Source organism: Anomaloglossus baeobatrachus, chromosome 2 (assembly GCF_048569485.1).
Source record: "Anomaloglossus baeobatrachus isolate aAnoBae1 chromosome 2, aAnoBae1.hap1, whole genome shotgun sequence".
NCBI classification, from domain to species: domain Eukaryota; kingdom Metazoa; phylum Chordata; class Amphibia; order Anura; family Aromobatidae; genus Anomaloglossus; species Anomaloglossus baeobatrachus.
Window position 1 is genome coordinate 574,894,997 of NC_134354.1, and position 20,644 is coordinate 574,915,640.

Here is a 20,644-nt window from a genome sequence, read left to right on the forward strand (position 1 = left end):
TTCAACAAAATTTTTACTCATGAGTACAACATTAATAGTGGAAGTAGAGAAGATTTATTTTTAGTAAAGGATAGGAATTTACCCAAATCACGTCTTTCCTGTTCCATTAAAAGCTTTTCTTAGGTGTAAAGTGCTTCCAATTCCTCCTCTAAAAACGAAGATGTGTTAAAGCATTTTTGGTATGGCTCTTTCAACACTGTTAAAAAAAGAAAAAAAATTGCTATGTGCTCAATGCTCAAAATAGCTTCAATGTTAAGGAGATAATGATCAGTGAATATTCTCTCATTCATTTTCAGTTTCATATACCTCTACAGATAATAAGTGCAAGAAAAGATATAAAGCCTATAATTTTACAGAAAAGAATGTAATCATTGAGAGGATATCTTCTTCACTAGACCTCGGGTGGTATAAAATGCACTACTTAACCCTTAACAATGTATGAAGTGCTATGCATGCCTTAAGTTGCCTCCCTGCTTTTGATGCGAGCTCACACACCGATCCCGCATCTTTCCCTGCAGACAAAGACTGAATTATTCTGCCTTTACTTGCCACTAACAGCTGTGTGAAGACCGACACTCGACTTATGGTTGTTAACCTGTTTAATGCCACTATTAATCTCTGACAGCTGCATTTAAGACACTGGCAGGGGGGCACACTATACTGACTTCTCATCCACACACCAGCAAGGCAATCACAGGACAACGATGTGTTGCCATACCAGCCAGGGATCAACTGAAGAGCCCTTTGACTGTCATCACAGTACTCCTGTGAAAACTAGCCTCTAGTGTTCAAAGGAGACTGTGATTTCTTCTATATACAGCAATGTTGTTGTTGCATATTAAATAGATGATCAGACCATTGCAGCTTCAAGTCTCCAAAGGGGACTATTAAATACAGTAAGAGTAGAGAAAAAAAAATTTGATTTTTTTTTTTTCATATTTTTTAAAAGTTAATATCTCCCCCACTTTTATCACATTAAAAATGGATAAATAGAAATATATACACACATAACTGGTTCCGCTGCATTCATAAAAGAAATTACCGTATTTTTCGCTTTATAAGACGCACTTTTGTTCCCTCAAATTTTGGGGGAAAGTAGGGGGTGCGTCTTATAAGCTGAATATATCGGGGGGGAGGGGGTGTATATATATATATATATGCGCTGCTGCTGGGGGCAGGTGAACGCTGCAGGCGGCAGCGTTAGATCTCCCGCTCATATAATATGCACAGCCACTGTCCTTCACCGTGGTGCTGAAACCGCACCGCAGTGACAGGCTGGGGCAGCGGTGCATATTATATCAGCCTGCGTCCCACTGTGATGGCACATGCCCCCCCTGTGTTAGATATGGCCCCCATGTTGCTGCTCATCCTAAAATAAAAAAGCTTTACTTACACCCTCCAGTGTTTCTCCCTGGTGTCCCTGCTTCCACTGTGATCAGGCACGCAGAGATGAAGTCACTCTGCTGTACTGATCACATGACCGGCACCAAGAACCAGGAAGTAGAGGAACAGAAGCACGGAGGAAGACAGGAGGGAGATCAGCGCTGGAGGAGGTAAGGAAAGAGTTTTTATTTCACTATGGGCAGCAGCATGGGGGCGATATCTAGCACAGGGGAATGTGTGCAATCCATAGGGGGCCAAAGGCAGCACAGGGGAATGTATGCAATCCATAGGGGGCCATAGACAGCACAGGGGAATGTGTGCAATCCATAGGGGGCCATAGGCAGCACAGGGGAACGTATGCAATCCATAGGGGTATGCAATCCATAGGGGACCATAGGCAGCACAGGGGAAGGTGTGTAATCCATAGGGAGCCATAGGCAGCACAGGGTAATGTATGCAATCCATAGGGGGCTATAGGCAGCACAAGGGAATGGGTGCAATCCATAAGGGGCCATAAGCAGCACAGAAGACTGTGTGCAATCCATAGAGGGCCATAGGCAGCACAGGGGAACGTGTTCAATCTATAGGGGGCTATAGGCAGCACAGGGCAATGTGTGCAATCCATAGGGGGCCATAGGCCGCACAGGGAAATGTGTGCAATCCATAGGGGGCAATAGGCAGCACAGGGGAACGTGTGCAATCCATAGGGGGCCATGGGCAGCACAGGGGAACGTGTGCAATCCATTGGAGGCCATAGGCAGCACAGGGGAACGTGTGCAATCCATAGGGGGCCATAGGCAGCACAGGGGAACATGTGCAATCCATAGGAGGCCATAGGCAGCACAGAGGGACATGTGCAATCCATAGGGGGCCATAGGCAGCACAGGGGGATGTGTGCAATCCATAGGGGGCCATAGGCAGCACAGAGGGACGTGTGCAATCCATAGGGGGCCATAGGCAGCACAGGGAACGTGTGCAATCCATAGGGGGCCATAGGCAGCACAGGGGAAAGTGTTCCAGCACAAGGCGGCTATATTCAATATAAGGGGGCCATATCCAGATTAAGGGGGCTAATTTCAGGATTGGGGATATGAGGGACATATACCCTATATGATTTGTTAGACGGGCACTGGCATTATAAGATGGATCCCATTTAACATTAAAAAAAAATTCTCTTTTCCTTCACCAAATTTGGGGGTGAGTCTTATAATCAGGTGTGTCTTCTTATAAAATGAAAAATACGGTAATCTGATTGGTAAACATCTTAAAGAGAGAAAATATCAAAAGTCCTGAATGGCTATTTTTTGGCCACTGCAACAACAGAAGAAATGTAATAACAGGTGATCAAAATGTCGTACCGTGTTTTTCCAAAAATTAGCCCTTCCTCAAAAATAAGTCCTAGTCATGGTTCAATAATGAAGTGTCCGTGCAGGTAAAAAAGTTACAGATACTGCAGGACAATTCATTATAGACAGCGGACACCCGCAATCACACTCATCCGACGCTGAGCAGCAGGACCTGCAGTGATCGCACCCCCACACACACATCAGCTCTCTCACACACACACAATCAGAAATCACACACACACACAATCAGATCGCACACACAAACATCTGATCTCACACACAAACAGCCGATCTCACACACAAACATCTGATCTCACACACAAACAGCCGATCTCACACACAAACATCTGATCTCACACCCAATCAGATCACACACATAACCAGATCGCACACATAAACATCGGATCACACACATAAACATCAAATTACACACAGAAACATCGCATCACACACACACATCAAATAGCACACATACTCACCACAGCCAGCGACACCGATCTCTTCTCAGTGGCAGAATCTTGAGAGGCTGTCCAGTGGAGCGCAAGGACCTGCCGCAACAGGACCTGCAGACACACGTGACCTCCTCCTATCATACCCTGTGGCTGGAAGCGCTGGATGTGATGTGTGTGCGCGTGCGTGTGAGCTGCGATCTGCTCTGTGTGTGTGTGTGTGTGTGCAATCTGCTCTGTTTGTGTGTGTGCACGATCTGCGATCTGCTGTGTGTGTCAGCGTGTCAGCAAGCAGCAGGGGAGGACGGCGTGCAGCACCCACCGAAGATCACAGGAAGACCTGGGAGCCACGCAGACATCTGGGTCTGGTAAGTATGAGTCTCCTGGGAAGTGGGGAGTCTGCTTTTTTTGGGGGGGAAACTTACCCCCTAACCGTGTTTCTCCAAGAATAAGACCTCCTCCAAAAATAAGCCCTATTGCTTTTTTGGGGAGCAAAAAAATAAAAGATAGTGTCTTATTTTTGAAAAAACATGGTATACACCACAAAATGATATTAATAAAAACATTGGCACAGAATACAACCCCTCATACAGCTCCATATCCCAAAAATGGAAAAACGAGTGGCTTTTGGAATGTCTCAATACAGACATGTTTTTTTCCCCTTCAAATTTCAGATTTCCTTCATCTCCTAAATAAAATAATAACTATACATTTTTTTTATTGATGTACTCATATTAGCCTGTATTATTATACTGCCAGGTTAGTTTTATAGTAAAATGAATGCTATAAATAAAAAAAAACTATTCCAAAATGTAACTATTTGTGCTATATTGCCAAGCTTTGAATTTTTGTTTCCTGCTTACCATTACATCATATGTTTAAATGTATAATGTCATTTAAAAGAAAAGCTCATTCCGCAAAAAAACAAGCCTCTACACTGCAATATCATCGGAAAAAAATGTTATGGCTCTTGGAATAAGAGAAGGAAAACATGAAAGCACAAAAATGAAAAATTTCTCTGTCCTTAAGGGGGGATTATCTTGAAACAATGGGATTATAGACATCTTAGTTAAAGAATCACGTAGGAAAACAAATGCTTTAGGCACACTTTAAAAAGGAATTGTGTGCATTATGTACAGTATAAAGACACAGATCAAAAAAGCTGTGAGATAAACCAGCCAGACATATAGAAAAAAGGGGATCAAAATTATGTTCCCAGTGTAACTACCTCAACATAAAAGAGTAATAAATATATATATTAATGCTATTATATAAATTATTTTAAACTATTCATATAAATGCACTATTCGGATGTCTAGTTTAGCCAGTGAGTCATTTCAAAGGTGACTATTAAAGAGGACTGATTATAATCACTTCATAGTCATAGTATATTTTTTATTCTGTCTAGTCTATAACAAGTGACATAGACTTGTTTTCCAGCATCTGTCCCTGAACACTTAATCAGTGCTTCTATCCCAAAGCACCTGTATAGCTAAGATTATATTTAGTTGCAAGGAAAAAAATCAATCATTTTAAATCTGACACAGTTTGATGTTCATTTCAGAATGTATCCATCATTTTTTTTTCCTCCAGAACACATCTCTACACTTAGCCAATGAAGTCGGAATTTACTTCATATATTCTTTGAAAAATAGCATTTGGCTTTGTCTTGTTACACATATCTAAAACTTTATTTCTTGAAAATTATATATACATGTTTGCAAGCAACTGTAATGGGAAAATAATTCATTTTTTAAGCTTTTCAGTTAGAGTTTAAACAAATAAGTATAATTATAGTGCGAAATCAACTGAAATATTGCTGGATGGAAGAGTTTTATTTATCTTTGTTTTTCTTTTTAAAACAAAATTCTCTTTATGAATGCATTGAATGATAAATTGATAAAACTTTTCCATTATTTTGTGTATTTTATAATTCTTGCAGAAGACTGATTTTTGTATTTGTCAAGCAAGTGATTTCAACTATTTAAGAAAGTTGATTGTCTCTAATGCCAACTTTTTTAAACATTCATGTTTGTAGTAATTCAAAATTATTAAAATCACAAAGGCAAATACTTTGAATAAGTACATTTATAAATTCTTTATACATTCATTATCATTAATAGAATAAGTATCTATAAAATTACAAATTCAGTAATTTACAAGTAATCTCAAAATAAACTGCTGCTAAGGAAATATAGCATGTTTACTTGCGCAACCTCTGTAGATAGCAATGTCAATGAGCTACATCGAAGAGACTATGTAAATTATAATGTTCTAGTAGTGGTACAATAAACAACTACCTTACTGCTTCTGTAGTAGACACATAAGTCCACATGACTTACTTGTGCAACTATCATGATGTCACTGGCAGCAAACCACTTTGCTGCTATAGGGCCCATAAACTGGGGCCTAATTCAAAATGGCACATCTTATATTGGCATCACAATTTCAGCAGGATGCAAATGCAGTTAGCTACAATGATGAAGTAAGGAACCATTATCTCTATGCTTCCCCATTTACTCTCACATCCCCAATCACTATTATCTACAGTTATGAGGTTAATCTGCAGGTGAATAGCAGTTTAAAATGTATGCAACTGGTACATTGAAAGTTCAGCTGCTGGCAGGAAATAGAATTTATTCCTCCCTCCAGCCTCCAGCCTTCAGATACAGAAGAGTGTCCGATGCAGCTTCAGTCACCAAGCAGTACACAATCCAGTTGTCAGTTTGTGCTGTTACATGATTACAGCCTTTGGTCACTATATACACTAAAAGATAGGGGCTGCCAGGTGGAATAAAGCTAATTTTCTCCCAGTAGCTGCACTTTCAGAGCAATGACTACACAGATTTAGAGCGCTATTAGGCTGAGCTCAGATGAACATATAGCATCCAATGATTCTTGCATGATACTGGATATTATATGCTAATGACACTCCGCTCAAACTCTGTTGCGAGCATGAAATCAATGTCATTATACTGTGCTCCGATTCACACATTGAGCCTACCTCTTATCCTGCCCATATTGGCTGATATGATCAGCTATCATGTGCCTCTAACAGCTGGATTGGAGAATTTTAGAGGAATTTAACAAGAAGAGTATCAGTTCCCATCGGCACATAGCATGATTAAGAATGCTTGTCATCTGAAACGCGTTGTTTTGAGCTAAAAGGGAAATGGCCTGCCTGGTCTGTAATTCTTTTTAAAGAATAAAGTAATCAGGAGTTTGTTGAGCTGGATTATAGTCTTGAAATGTACCTGTATTTCGATGGTAGAGAATAGAGAAAATCACTCATTGACTCCTGTCACCAAAATGTTCACCAACAATGTAACTTTAGATTAGTGACTTTGCAATTTTTCACAAATTTTCTAAATGAGTGTTGGGGCTAATGCCAGTACAGGGACCATGGAGTTATTTTCTGTTTTTGAATGTGTATTTATCATCTGTGGTGTTTTAGGCCAATATTATCAGCATTATGCACTTAGCATTTACTTATATTATTCAGCCTCTGCACTTTATTTCTCTTTACTGATAGACCTGAGAAATGTGTTTCTCCATTCCCTGTGATATCATCCATTAACTGTCTTGTATAACACATGCATTTCACCTATTCATTTATTTATCTTTAGTGCAGGAACTTTACGTATATATTTATTAGTCATATGTTACTTTGGCATATTTAATGTAGGAATTGTTACTTATTTTTATTGCTGTGTTTATTCAAATGCTATATATACTGTACTATCATTATATTAAAGTATTAGCCATACACATATTCCATAACTATATAATGCTTTTTTTTATTACAATACTGTTACTATTTAAATTTTAGTGCAAGATTTTTCCCTGTTTATATTATTTTTATTATTCACTGTGGCCCTGTTTACTAATGTTTTAATATAGTGTCTAAAAAAGATTTTTTTTTTATTTCCTTCAAATAAATTCCATTTTCATACCCATGAACATTGTACGTATTATGATTTATGAGGGTGGTCACATGTCCATGTATTATTTTGATTGATTGGTTCACAAGAAAACATATGGATAAATCTATTTACAGCTCTGGCAAAAATTAAGAGGCCACTGCAAAATTTTCAGTTTTTCAGATTTTTCTCTTTATAGGTATATTTTTGAGTAAAATGTAAATTGTTCTTTTATTCTATAAACTACTGACAACATGTCTCCAAATTTCCAAGCAATAAATATTTATTTTTTGAAAATGAGAAATGGCCAAAATAACAAAACAATGCATTGCTTTCAGACCTCAAATAATGCAAAGAAAATAAGTTCATAATCATTTAGAAACAACAATACTACTAATGTTTTAACTCAGGAAGAGTTCAGAAATCAATATTTTGTGGAATAACGATGATTTTTAATGACAGCTTTCTTGCGTCTTGGCATGCTTTCCACCAGACCAGTCTTATATATATATATATATATATATATATATATATATATATATATATATATATATATATATTAAAGTGGCTCTGAAGCTTGGCAAGCTTGCACACACACCATTCACAGCCCACATGCTTAATTTGATGGTTCAGTGGTTTCTGAAAACCTACCCAGATAGGTCTGAGCAACTTGTGAAGGTATGCCATGTGTGCATCCAATTCCACAGGTCAGCTACAGCTGCCACAAATCTGGTAGTGCTGCAGCGGTGATTCCAAGTGCAATCTCTCCGACTGGTGTGAGATGTGACCACGTGCTGGCACTGTACATTACAAATGTTGGCAAGGCTTTGTGAAGAGAAGAGAGCAATAGATGAATAACAGCTACAATACACCAGCTGGTAATCTGGTCAGCCTCTGCCCATATATATGGAAAAGTGGGCATGGATGATTGACATCTGTGAGATTCTACAAATCTTTGAGGAATCAACCAAGATGGTGAGTGGCAGTGATGCCTTAATCAGCGTAAACATCCCGCTTCTGTGTCTACCCAAATGCTCACTGCCACAATTAAACAGGAAACCTTTCATGTGGACCAGGTGGTAATGGAGTAAGAAAGTAAACAGGTGGATACTACCCATCTAGCCTCATCACATCTTCTCAGCATGAATTGGGTGATAATGAGGAGGAAGAGGTTGTGAAGGAGGAGTATGGTTGCCTACATAACAGTGGATACTACCCACACCAACTTCATCCCATCTGTTCAGCATCTATGGGCTGAAGATGAGGAGGAGAGGGAGGAGGAGGAGAGGGAGAAGAAAATTGTGAGTCATTGTCCTGGTGAGGACAGGAAAGTCTTGCCTGTTGAGAGTCTTGTACATATGGCTGACTTTATGTCCCTTTGCCTTTCCCATCACCCTCTCGTTATACGCATTTTGACCAACACTGATTACTGGTTGTTTACCCCTTTCAACTGAAGCTTCAAGGAGAATTTTCCATCTCTCCTTGCTCTAATGGTAAAATGGTGCAATAGCAGAAGGTACCAGTAAAACAATTAGTACAAAAATTCCCATCTGATAACGCTGGCAGCAGATGTCATAGTTCCTTGGGCAACTAAGGAGGAGAAATGAGGGAGACACACACAAGGTCCAACAGAAGCAGGAGAACACTAAGATCTTGGACAGTTTCATTAGACGCACCCAGTGCCCAGGTCCTGATGCCCAGGGTAGCTTGACAAGGAGGAAACAGTTTTTGAAGATGGTGAAGGAGTACATAAGCTGACCATCCATGTCATATAACTATTGGGTATCTAAGCTGAACACATGACATGAACTGCCCCTCTATGCCTTGGAGGTGCTGGCCTGCCCTGCCACTGGCACTTTGTCAGAATCGATTTTACAGCTGCCTTGGGTATAATAACTGATAGCTGCATGTGCCTGTTTACTGAAAATGCTGATGGCCTGACTCTTATCAAAATGAAAAAAGCCTGGATTAACCCAGACATCTCAACCCCTGTTAATGACACCAACAGAACCGAGAGCCAATTCAAATTTTTTTTGTTTGTCTTTTTTCTGGTGTATTCCCATGCACCCCTTTACACCTAAAAAAAGGGTTCATGGTTTCTTCTTTTTCTTATTCTCCTACTTCTTCGCAGAGTCATCTTGTGGCTCACTCAAAATTTTTAGACGGTCATCAGGAGGCCCTTGATCCAAATCTTAATAGGGTCATCAGGAGGCCCTTGTTCTAAATTTTAAGAGGGAAACAAGTAGCCCATGCTCAATATTTTTAGAGAGTCATGAGGTGGTATTTGCTCCAAATCTTTAGATGATCATCAGGTGGCTCTCGCTCCAAATTTTAAGAGAATAAACAGCTGGCCTTCCCTCTAAATTTTTAAAGGGTCATCAGGCATCCTTTGCTCCAAATTTTTGGAAGGTAAAAAGACATCCCTTGCTTCACGTTTTATAATGGTAAAAAGTCGCACTCACTTCAAATTTTTAGTGGGTCATCAGGTGGCCCTTGCTCCAAATTTTTAGAGGCTCATCAGGTGATGTGTGTTCTAAATTTTAAGAGGTTCATCAGGAGGAACAAGCTCCAACTTTTAACGGAGTAAAAAGGTGGACCTCGCTAAAAATTGTTAGAGGGTCATCGAGTGACTCTCGCTCAAAATTTTAAAAGTGTAAACAGGCGGCTCTCACTCAAAATTTTGCAGAGTGTCATCAAGCGACCTTCTCTCTAAATTTAAAAGTGTTAATAGGTGGTCCTTGCTCTAAATTTTTAGATGATCAACAGGCAGTTGTTGCTCTAAATTTTAAGACGGTAAACAGGCAACGCTCACTCAAAATTTTTAGAGGGTCAACATGTAGCACTTGATCCTAATTTTTTCAGGAAATATTGTACTCAATAATTTTTTCAGGATGTGTATGATGCCTTCCTCTACAATTCTCCTACATGTATAGATGTATAACTGCAGGGGTAATATTTTGTTCAGCCCTTGCACTTAGTGAATAGGCTTTACGAGTCTAGGGGTCTCACTTCTTAAAAATGGGAAAAAAAATGTTTTCTGAGGCCTCCTATATGTGTCTTCAAGGGTGTATTGCTATCTCTCCTAATTTTTGGCAGCCCTTTCACTTACTATACATGCTTTAGGAGTCTTGGAGTCACACTTCCTAACAATTGTAACAGAATGTGTATGAGGGCCTCCTTTATATCTAAGTTAGGGTGTATCAGAGTTCCTCTTCTCATTCTTGTGGGTGGGTCTTCTGCAAAAATGCTCAAGTTTAGCTTCCATTATACTTGGCAATCAAATAGAGGCACTCTGAGCATCCAACCTTCTCAGAGTACTGATACTGAGAACTCGAGAATTGTAGTGCTCACTCATTACTAATCCCCTTACTTTTACCTCAATATAAATAATGATGATAATAAAAAATGCATGTGTGGCATTGCTGCATTCAGAAAAGTCTGATATTTCATAATATAAAAAAAACTAATCTAATCAGTAAACACTGTAAAAACAAAACAATTAAAGAACACTAAAATTAAGTTTTTTGGTAGCTGCAATACCACAAAAAGTGCTGTAACAAACTATCAAAATGTCATATCTATCCCAAAATTGTACGACGTTGCCTTGCCCCAAAAAGAATAAGCCATCTCACAGCTTCATCAACTGAAACTGTTATGGGTCTTGTAAAATAGTGACACAACAGCCAAAATTTTTTGTTTACAACTAAAATAATAAAAAAGGACTTGCTTCATACCGCTGTAATCATATTGATGATCATTATATTGCAAGGTTATTTTTACCAGAAAATTTACACCGTAAAAACAATTCCCCAGAATCCATGTCAAAATTTTTGCTTTTCTCACAATTTCACAACATTTGGAATTTCTTTCCAATTTTACAGTATGTTATGTGGTAAAATGAATTGTGTCATTCAAAAATAAATCTTGTCCACCAAAAAGCATGTTCTCATTTGACTATGTAGACAGAAAAATTGCCTGTATTTTGAAGGAGTGAAACCAGCATATTGAAATCCATAAAAAAAAGCTAACAAGCCAAAATGGCAATGCATTTTTTTCACCTTGCTTTCAATAAAATGTAAAGAAGCTATTAAAAAGTTGTGTATAACAAAAAATGACTTTAAAAAAACACTTTGTTTTGTTTGTCGTGAGCACTGTGTAGAGCTCTGTCAAAAGAAAAAATAAGAAAATTATGGTACTCAGAATAATGTGACACAAATAATGTTTTTTTTACATCTTTTAGATCTATGAGGCTTTATTCAGATGTCTGTGCATCATTTATGTATCGTATCCTTGTTTTTCATGGATAGGACATGTACCGAACACAGGTATGCAAAATTGGGGTTTATAAATATTGTTTCAAATTGAGTGACTGATTATTTTGTTTTTTGCCCTGAATTAAAAATTCAATTTTGTTTTCATCACATATGAATTTTGCACAAAAAAGCGTGTAAAATTACATACATGTGAAGGTCAACAAGAAAATTCTTTATTGTAGACAAAAATGTACACATTATATAATATATATATATATATATATATATATATATATATATATATATATATATATATATATATATATATATATATATATATATATGTATCATACATTCATTTTGCTACTTTATTGGAAAGTAAGCACCTCCTCTCTGGAAAGGTTCTCTTATAGAAGGCCTGCAGATCATCTCCGTGAAGCATCCAGCAGTAGTTTGTCATGTTCACATTAAATGAGGATGCCATGGGTCTTGGAAAAAGTATAATTCTTTTTTTTGACAGATTTTTTTTTTCATTACTCAGAAAAACGTAAAACTAGATGTTTGTATCAACAAAGTCGTATTGACCCTGGGATTCATATTGCCAGGTCAGATTTACCTTATACTGAAAATGGTAAATAAAAAATTTAAAAATCAATTGAGCAATTGCACTTTGTTTGCAATTTCACTGCACTTGGAATATTTTGTTTTCATTTTCCAGTACAATATGGGGCTGAATAATTTGTGTCATTCAAAAGTACAACTCATCCCACAAAAAACAAGCACTTGTAGGGCTATATTGAAAAAAATAAAAAAGTTATGGCTCCTGGAAGAAGGGAGGAAAAAATGAAAACAAAAACCTGAAAATCGCTAGCTGGTAAAGGGTTTAATATGTGGCGCACAAAAATGCCTTTCTTAAGTTTAATCTCTGAAACTTGCTACACAGGCACATAAAAGTCTGTCTTTCTTTTGGTACAGCTTCCACAATTGTCTTCATCAGTCAAAGCTTAATGTGGAGTGATGGCAGGAGAACTTTAGTGGGATCAAGTAAACGTTCCGCAACTAGTCCAGGTTGCAAAGATATTCTTTTTGGCCAACTTTTTGGGCTCCAGTTATGAGTCCAATACAGGCTGTCCTATTCACACAAAAAGCATGGGTACTTTGTGTATACTCCTTAATGCCAAAAGAGCTAAGAGAGAACTTTCAGATCACACATATTGAGCATCTATGATCCTCGTAGTTTAGTTTCTTAAGAGTAAAGTCTAAATTTTCATAGCTTTCCCTCAAGTGCGCAGAATGCCATACAGGCACTAAAGAATGATAGCTGCCATTGTACAGTAGGACAGTTTTCAGGCTATTTTCGTATAAAATAATAGAGCTTCCACTCGCTCACATTTTACTCAATGTAAATTTTTTCCTTCAGCCCAGGAACATCACTGCAATACACTAGAGCACAATCTTGAGAAAAGTATAACATTTCTTTTGCAATTCTATTCTTTTGGAACCCAATAAAGTCAGTGTTTGTGAAAAAACTGTACGTAATGGAATTTATTCAATATTTTTACTGAGTTCAACATTTGAAAGTATCTAAAAATCACATTTTAATTTTCAAACAATTTTACTCTTTTAGACCTGTATTTTTATTAATCAATATTTAATTGATTGTAAAATCAGGATTTGGTTTCATAGAACATTTTTAAACCCATTACATAAAAGTAGGTTTAATAATAATATTACTTTCATTACAAAATATTCAGTTTAACTTATATTGGTTAAGGAAAAAGTCAATATACCCTGCATTAAAAACAACGACTGCAAATATTTTGTATGACTTCCATGATTTTAACCCATTCGCCATAACTTCGTACATATACGGATATGTGGAAGGTATTTTCCTGCAAACTGCTTCACATATACAGTGCTATAATCGTGCTGGCTCACATGCAGTGCTGGCAAAATCATTAGTGGGTGTCAGCTATGTATCATACCTAAGAACCTGCTGTAATTTGGGAGCTTAACCCCTCTGATGCCACAGTCAAAAGCGACAGCAGCATTAATCTACTTACTAGAAGGAGGGAGCTTCAACTTTCCTGTGTTGAGGGTCTTCACCTTGACCCCGGAAAATGGCCATGGAGTAACCCAGGTATGATGGCCTGAAAGCTCCTGCCTTGAACAGGATCTGACCCATCTCCTGCCTCTGTCTGATTCAGTGATCTAATACCATACAGTGTAGAAGGATTGCAGAGTGTTAAATCAGGGACCAATGCTTTTTAATAATGATGCTGAAAAACATTGCACGTAAACAATAAATTGTATAGGTGGAAATGTGGTGCGTTTTTGTGGCTTTTTTGTGCATTTATGGTGCATTTTTTGCATGCGTTTTTTCCATGTTTTTTCATAATGAAATTAAAGGGTCAAAATGAACCTTGATAGTACAATATTTCAAATTGTTCTGGATAAGATGTCTGAAGGAGCAGACATTTGGCAAATGAGATTTAATGTTGATAATTGTAAAGTAATGCACATAGGATGGAGTAATCCTATAGCTGCGTATACATTAAATGGAAGTAAACTCGTAACTACAGAACAAGAGAAGGACTTGGGGATTCTGATTACAAATAAGCTGAGCAGCAGCACTCAATGTCAGGCAGCAGCTGCTAAAGCAAACAAGATTTTAGGGTTTATAAAAAGAGGACGTCTCAAGTCACTTGTAAGGCCACATCTGGAATATGTGATCCAATTTTGGGCTCCACATTTTAAAAAGGATAGTAAGAAGTTAGGGTTAGTTCAAAGGTGGGCAACTAGATTATTGCAAGGAATTGAAGGCCTCCCATATGATGAGAGGTTGAAAAAGTTGGATTTGTTTATCTTAAAAAAAACATGTCTCAGAGGAAATATCATTTACATGTGTCATCAATACAAAGGACTGGCACAAGACTTATTCCTTCCAAAGACAAAACAAAGGACCAGGGGGCACTTACTGCAAGTGGAATAAAGGCAATTTTCGCAGCTAAATAGGAAAGGGTTCATTACATTTAGCATAGTCAGATTGTGGAATGCCTATTGTCAGTTAAAAATTATATATTGACAAAAGATATAATTGGTTGAGGAGGGTTGAACTAGATGGACCTAGGTCTTTTTCCAACTTATGTAACTACAGTCATATGAAAAAGTTTGGGCACCCCTAATGTTAACCTTTTTTGTTTATAACAATTTGGGTTTTTGCAACAGCTATTTTAGTTTCATATATCCAATAACTGATGGACTGAGTAATATTTCTGGATTGAAATGAGGTTTATTGTACTAACAGAAAATGTGCAATCCGCATTTAAACAAAATTTGACCGCTGGAAATGTATGGGCACCTCAACATAAAAGCGACATTAATATTTTGTAGATCCTCCTTTTGCAAAGATAACAGCCTCTAGTCGCTTTCTGTAGTTTTTAATGAGTTCCTGGATCCTGTATGAAGGTATATTTGACCTTTCCTGTTTACAAAACAATTCCAGTTCAGTTAAGTTTGATGGTCGCCGAGCATAGACAGCATGCTTCAAATCATCCCACACATTTTCAATGATAATCAGGTCTGGGGACTGGGATGGCCATTCCACAAACATTGTAATTGTTCCTCTGCATGAATGCCTGAGTAGATTTGGAGCGGTGTTTTGGATCATTGTCTTGCTGAAATATCCATCCCCTGCGTAACTTCAACTTTGTCACTGATTCTTGCCCATTATTGTCAAGAATCTGCTGATACTGAGTTGAATCCATGCGACCCTTAACTTTAACAAGATTCCCGGTGCCGGCACACAGCCCCAAAGCATGATGGAACCTCCACCAAATTTCACTGTGGGTAGCAAGTGCTTTTCTTGGAATGCCGTGGTTTTTTGCATCCATGTAAAACGCCTTTTTGTATGACCAAACAACTCAATCTTTGTTTCATCAGTCTACAGGACCTTCTTCCAAAATGTAACTGGCTTGTCCAAATGTGCTTTTGCATACCTCAGGCGACTCTGTTTGTGGCGTGCTTGCAGAAATGGCTTCTTTTGCTGTATTGTTGACCGATGCACATTTACACCATCTGCAGCAAGATGATGCTGCAGGTCTGGAGGTGGTCTGTGAATTTTCCTTGACTGTTCTCACCATTCTTCTTCTCTGGCTTTCTGATATTTTTCTTGGCCTGCCACTTCTGGGCTTAACAAGAACTGTACCTGTGTTCTTCCATTTCCTTACTATGTTCCTCACAGTAGAAACTGACAGTTTAAATCTCTGAGACAACTTTTTGTATCCTTCCCCTGAACAACTATGTTGAATAATCTTTGTTTTCAGATCATTTGAGAGTTGTTTTGAGGAGCCCATGATGCCACTCTTCATAGGAGATTCAAATAGGAGAACAACTTGCAAGTGGCCACCTTAAATACCTTTTCTCATGATTGGATACACCTGCCTATGAAGTTCAAAGCTCAATGAGGTTACAAACCCAATTTAGTGTTTCGGTAAGTCAGTAAAAAGTAGTTAGGAGTGTTCAAAACAACAAATTGATAAGGGTGCCCATACTTTTGCCCCTGTCAAATTTTGTTTAAATGCGGATTGCACATTTTCTGTTAGTACAATAAACCTCATTTCAATCCAGAAATATTACTCAGTCCATTAGTTATTAGATATATGAAACTGAAATAGCTGTTGCAAAAACCCAAATTGTTATAAAGAAAAAAGGTTAACATTAATAGGGGTGTCTAAACTTTTTCATATGACTGTATGTAACTACATGTATGTTAGGCTGAGAAATGCAGACAAAAACACACCAAGATTTGACATGCTGCGGAATATTTTCAGCACAAAATCTGCAAGATAAAAATAAGCAACATGTACACAACACTTCAGAATTCTCATTGACTCTGCTGGCATAAGGAATCGGATAAGCATAGACAATGAGGATAAATCTGCAACAAAAAACACAAAAAATGGAGTGTATAAACATGGTCATCTACTACATGTGTAGTGCTTTGCAAATCTACTTTATTCACCCCTTTTTAGTTAGTTTGTTTCATTACATTGTGAAGTCTCTGAAAATTTCTTGTGCAAGCAATTATCTTCATAAGTAACAGGCTTAGTGAAAGTTCACTTGTATGCAAACTAAATGTCTCATGGTTTGTTAGAATATTCCCACCTTTTCTGAAAGGCCACAGAGGTTGCAGCACCATTACGCAAGAAGCACTACTAACAAAACTAACACCATGAAGATCAAGGAGATCGTTCAATAATTCAGAGACAAACTTTTTGAGACGTACAAGTTAGGGCTGGGTTCTAAAAAAAAATATCTCAATCTCCGATAATTACCTGGAGCATAATCAAATCCATTATTATTATTAAAAGGAAAGAACATGGTACCACAAAAAACTGCCAAATAAAGGCCGCCTACCAAAACTCTTAGCCCAGGCAAGGAGGACATTATTCAGAGAGGCAGCACAGAGCCCAAGGGTAACCCTGAAATAGCTTTAGAGTTTCCAAGCAGAGACTGGAGTATCTGTCCATACGACCACAATAAACCAAACACTCCCTAATGCTGTCCAATATGGAAACATTACTAGAGAAAACCTTTATTTACAGCTGTGGTCAGATGAGATCAAAATTTAACTTTTTGTCCAAAAATGTAAATGCTATTGTCGCGGGCGGCGGGACGCTGCGCTCGCTAACGCTCGGGTCCGGCGCTTCTGCTGCTTGGTGGCTCGAGCGGTGGGCCGGATCTGGGGACTCGAGCGGCGCTCCTCGCCTGTGAGTGAAAAGGGGGTGGTTTGTTTGGTGATTTAGTCCGTGACGCCACCCACGGGTTATGGTGAAGATGGGCACCACCGCTGCTGGTGACGGGGATCCCGGGAACGATGGTAAGGAGCAGCTGGGATGTTGTTTTCCCCCTCCGTGGGGTTGGTGGTCCCGGGGCCCGGTGGTGTGATGGGGAGGCAGGGTCAGTGAGGTGCAGGGTTGCAGGGACAGCGTGGCACGGTGCCGGATGGCACGGGTGTACTCACTCAGCAATAGATGCACAAAGTCTCCGGTAAACCAAATGGCTGGATGGACGGGTCCCGCAGCCGGCTGCAGTGTCTCTCCCCGGACAAGTGATGGTGGCTGTCTCTCCCTGCACCTTTGTGTACTGTGATGACTCCAATGGCTTCCCAACAGTAGTCCGCTCCCCGGTGTATAGATACCAGAGGAGGCTGTTTTGCCCGCAGGCGCTGGCCCTCGGATTTCTAGCCGGTGGCGGTGGCTGTATATCCTCACGGTGTGAGCGGTTGCTTTCAATCGGGACTTAGTTGTTAGGGAACCCCGGGGGTTCCTGTCACATTTGGATTTGACTATTGACGGTGGCTCCAAGCCTGGTCGGGGTCCGATGGCCCTGCCTGTGTGCTTAGCTTCACTCCAGCCCTGGTCCTTACGGCTCTGCGAAGTTCCACCAACTCCTGCAGACGGCCACCACCGTCTGCCAACCTTGCTCTCAGTGCCTGGGCTCCAACCTAGACACTTGCAGTACGTGACCTCTCACTTTCACCTCCTGAACTCAACTACTGCTTTTCCCGCCTCCAGCCCTGTGAACTCCTCTGTGGGTTTGGCCAACCGCCTGGCTCCACCCCACCTGGTGTGGACATCAGACCCTGGAGGGAGGCAACAAGGGTTTTTGTCTGACTAATGTAACTGTCTGGGGGGTGGAGGTGTCGGGCTCTCATCAGATACGCTGGTGTGCATTTGGTAGAGCTACAGGGAATGTTATTGTACATGTCTACCAGGTCAGGCAGCTTTTCTGGCCACAGGTTCCGCTCTTCTAACGGTAGCGTCTTAAGGAGATCCAGGACCAGATGGTTCATCTTCTCACACATGCCATGAGTCTGGGCATGGTATGGCGTGGTCCGAATCTTCTTGCAGCCGTATAACTGGCAGAATTCTTGAAGCACCTCCTCTTTGAAAGCTGGGCCCTGATCAGTAAGCACCCTCTCCGGATACCCGTGCGGTCGGCAAAAGTAGGCCTGGAAGGCTCTAGCTGCGGTACGGCCGGTGAGATCTTTGACTGGGACAACCACCATGAATCTTGAATAGTGATCTACGATTGTCAGGGCGTAGGTGTACCCACTTCGGCTAGGGGTGAGCTTGACGTTGTCCAGGGCAACCAACTCCAGCGGTTGATGGGTAATGATTGGTCACAGAGGGGCCTTCTGGCTGGCTTCATCCCTTCTTGTCAATGCACAGGGACCACACTCTCGGCACCAGGCCTCTACAAACTCCCGCATCCCACTCCAATATAACCGCTCTCTCAACAGCATCTCTAGCTTCTTCCACCCAAAGTTCCCGGCACCGTCATGGTAAGCTTGTAGAACGGTAGGCACGTTAGCCTGGGGAACCACCAGCTGGCGAACCTTCTCATGAGTCTTCGGGTTGATCAGTTCCCGATACAGTTTCCCCTGGCACAGATGCAGCCAGGCTCGTTCTTTCCACAGCCATTGGGCCTCGGGAGGAGCGGCAGGGTCCATTCCAGCAGAGCCTTGTTCAATCATGGTCTTGACCAATTGGACGGCAGGCACTTGGTCTTGGGCTTCTCGCCATCCCTGACTGGGTAGCGGGTCCAAGCTCACCTGTTGCTGCTTGACATGCAACTTTTCAACTGGTGGCCGGTGTAACGCGGGCAACTCGATTTCTTCTAGGTCATCGTCTTTCGACCTTTCATCCAGCAGGTGGGGCATCCAGGATAACGCGTCCGCGTTGGTGTTCCTGCGGCCGGCTCGGTACTAGATAGTGAAGTCATAGTTAGACAGCCTGGCCACCCACCGCTGCTCCAACGCGCCTAGCTTGGCCGTGTCCAGATGGGTTAACAGATTATTGTCCGTATAGGCGGTGAACTTTGCTGCTGCGAGGTAATGGCGGAACCACTCGGTAATGGCCCACACCAGCGCTAGGAACTCAAACTTGAAGGAGCTGTAATTCTCAGGGTTCCTTTCTGTGGGCCGGAGTTTTCTGCTGGCATAGGCGATCACCTTCTCTCGCCCACCCTAAACCTAGTTGGCCCGCCCTTATTAGGTATTTAAACCTCACTGCGGCTCTGTCTCATTCCACTCCACCACTGATCTCCCAAGGCACAGGTAATGTTGTGGTGCTCTGATTCTTTTGTCATGTTTCTCTATGGGACTTTTTTCCTTTTATTCACTTCTGATCGCTATTCTGTTTTACTTTCCAGCTATCTTATTAGCGATTTTTGTACCACATATACTCACTAGGATTTTCCACTTTGTGCCATTTGAGATAATATAATAAGTTTACTGCTATATGCAGATGCATTCCTTTGTTACTTTTTTGCATATATATGATGTACAAGTTATATCTCTGTCCCATAGATAAATTACACCATATTCCGTTATACAAAAAATCTTTTTTTGGGAGACTTTGATTAAGAATATTTCAAGTATATGTTCCACTTTGGAGGATTTATATAATTTTTTCTTTGTATCTAATATATGGGCCTTTTTTCTAGATAAATCCTTTATGAAGTCCAATGATATACTTCACAAGATAAAACAAAATTTTCAGGCTGAATTAGGTATATATGATGTTACCATGATAATTATATGGATATGACTTATAATATCTTATGTATTTATGGTACTGATAATTGTGTATGTTTTTATTTTCTCTCCAAGAACTGTCTCACCTCTCTCACTGTGGTCGGTCTCGGCCAGTCCTAGATAGCAGTGATCTTCTCGGGATCTGGGGCGACACCTTCTACGCTCACCACGTGTCCGAGGTACTGTACCCTAGGCTTCAGTAGGTGGTACTTGGAGGGCTTCAATTTCATCCCATACTTGGCTAGGGACGCAAACACTTCAGCCAGATGTTCCAGGTGGGCCTCGTATGTCTGGGAGTATACGATCACATCGTCCAGGTACAGTAGGACCATTTCGAAATTGAGATGTCCCAGGCAACACTCCATAAGCCGTTGGAAGGTTCCAGGGGCATTGCACAGCCCGAACAGCATGCTGTTAAACTCGCAGAGTCCCATGGGAGTGGCGAATGCCGTCTTCTCACGGTCCTCTGGTGCGACCGCCACCTGCCAGTATCCGCTGGTAAGGTCAAGGGTAGAGAAGAACTTAGCAGTTCTCAGCGCAGCTAGCGACTCTTCGATACGGGGGAGAGGATAGGCATCTTTATGCGTTATCTGGTTGATCTTCCGGTAATCCACACACATTCTCATGGTGCCATCCTTCTTCTTCAGCAGCACCAGTGGGGCTGCCCAGGGACTACAACTATCCGGAATGA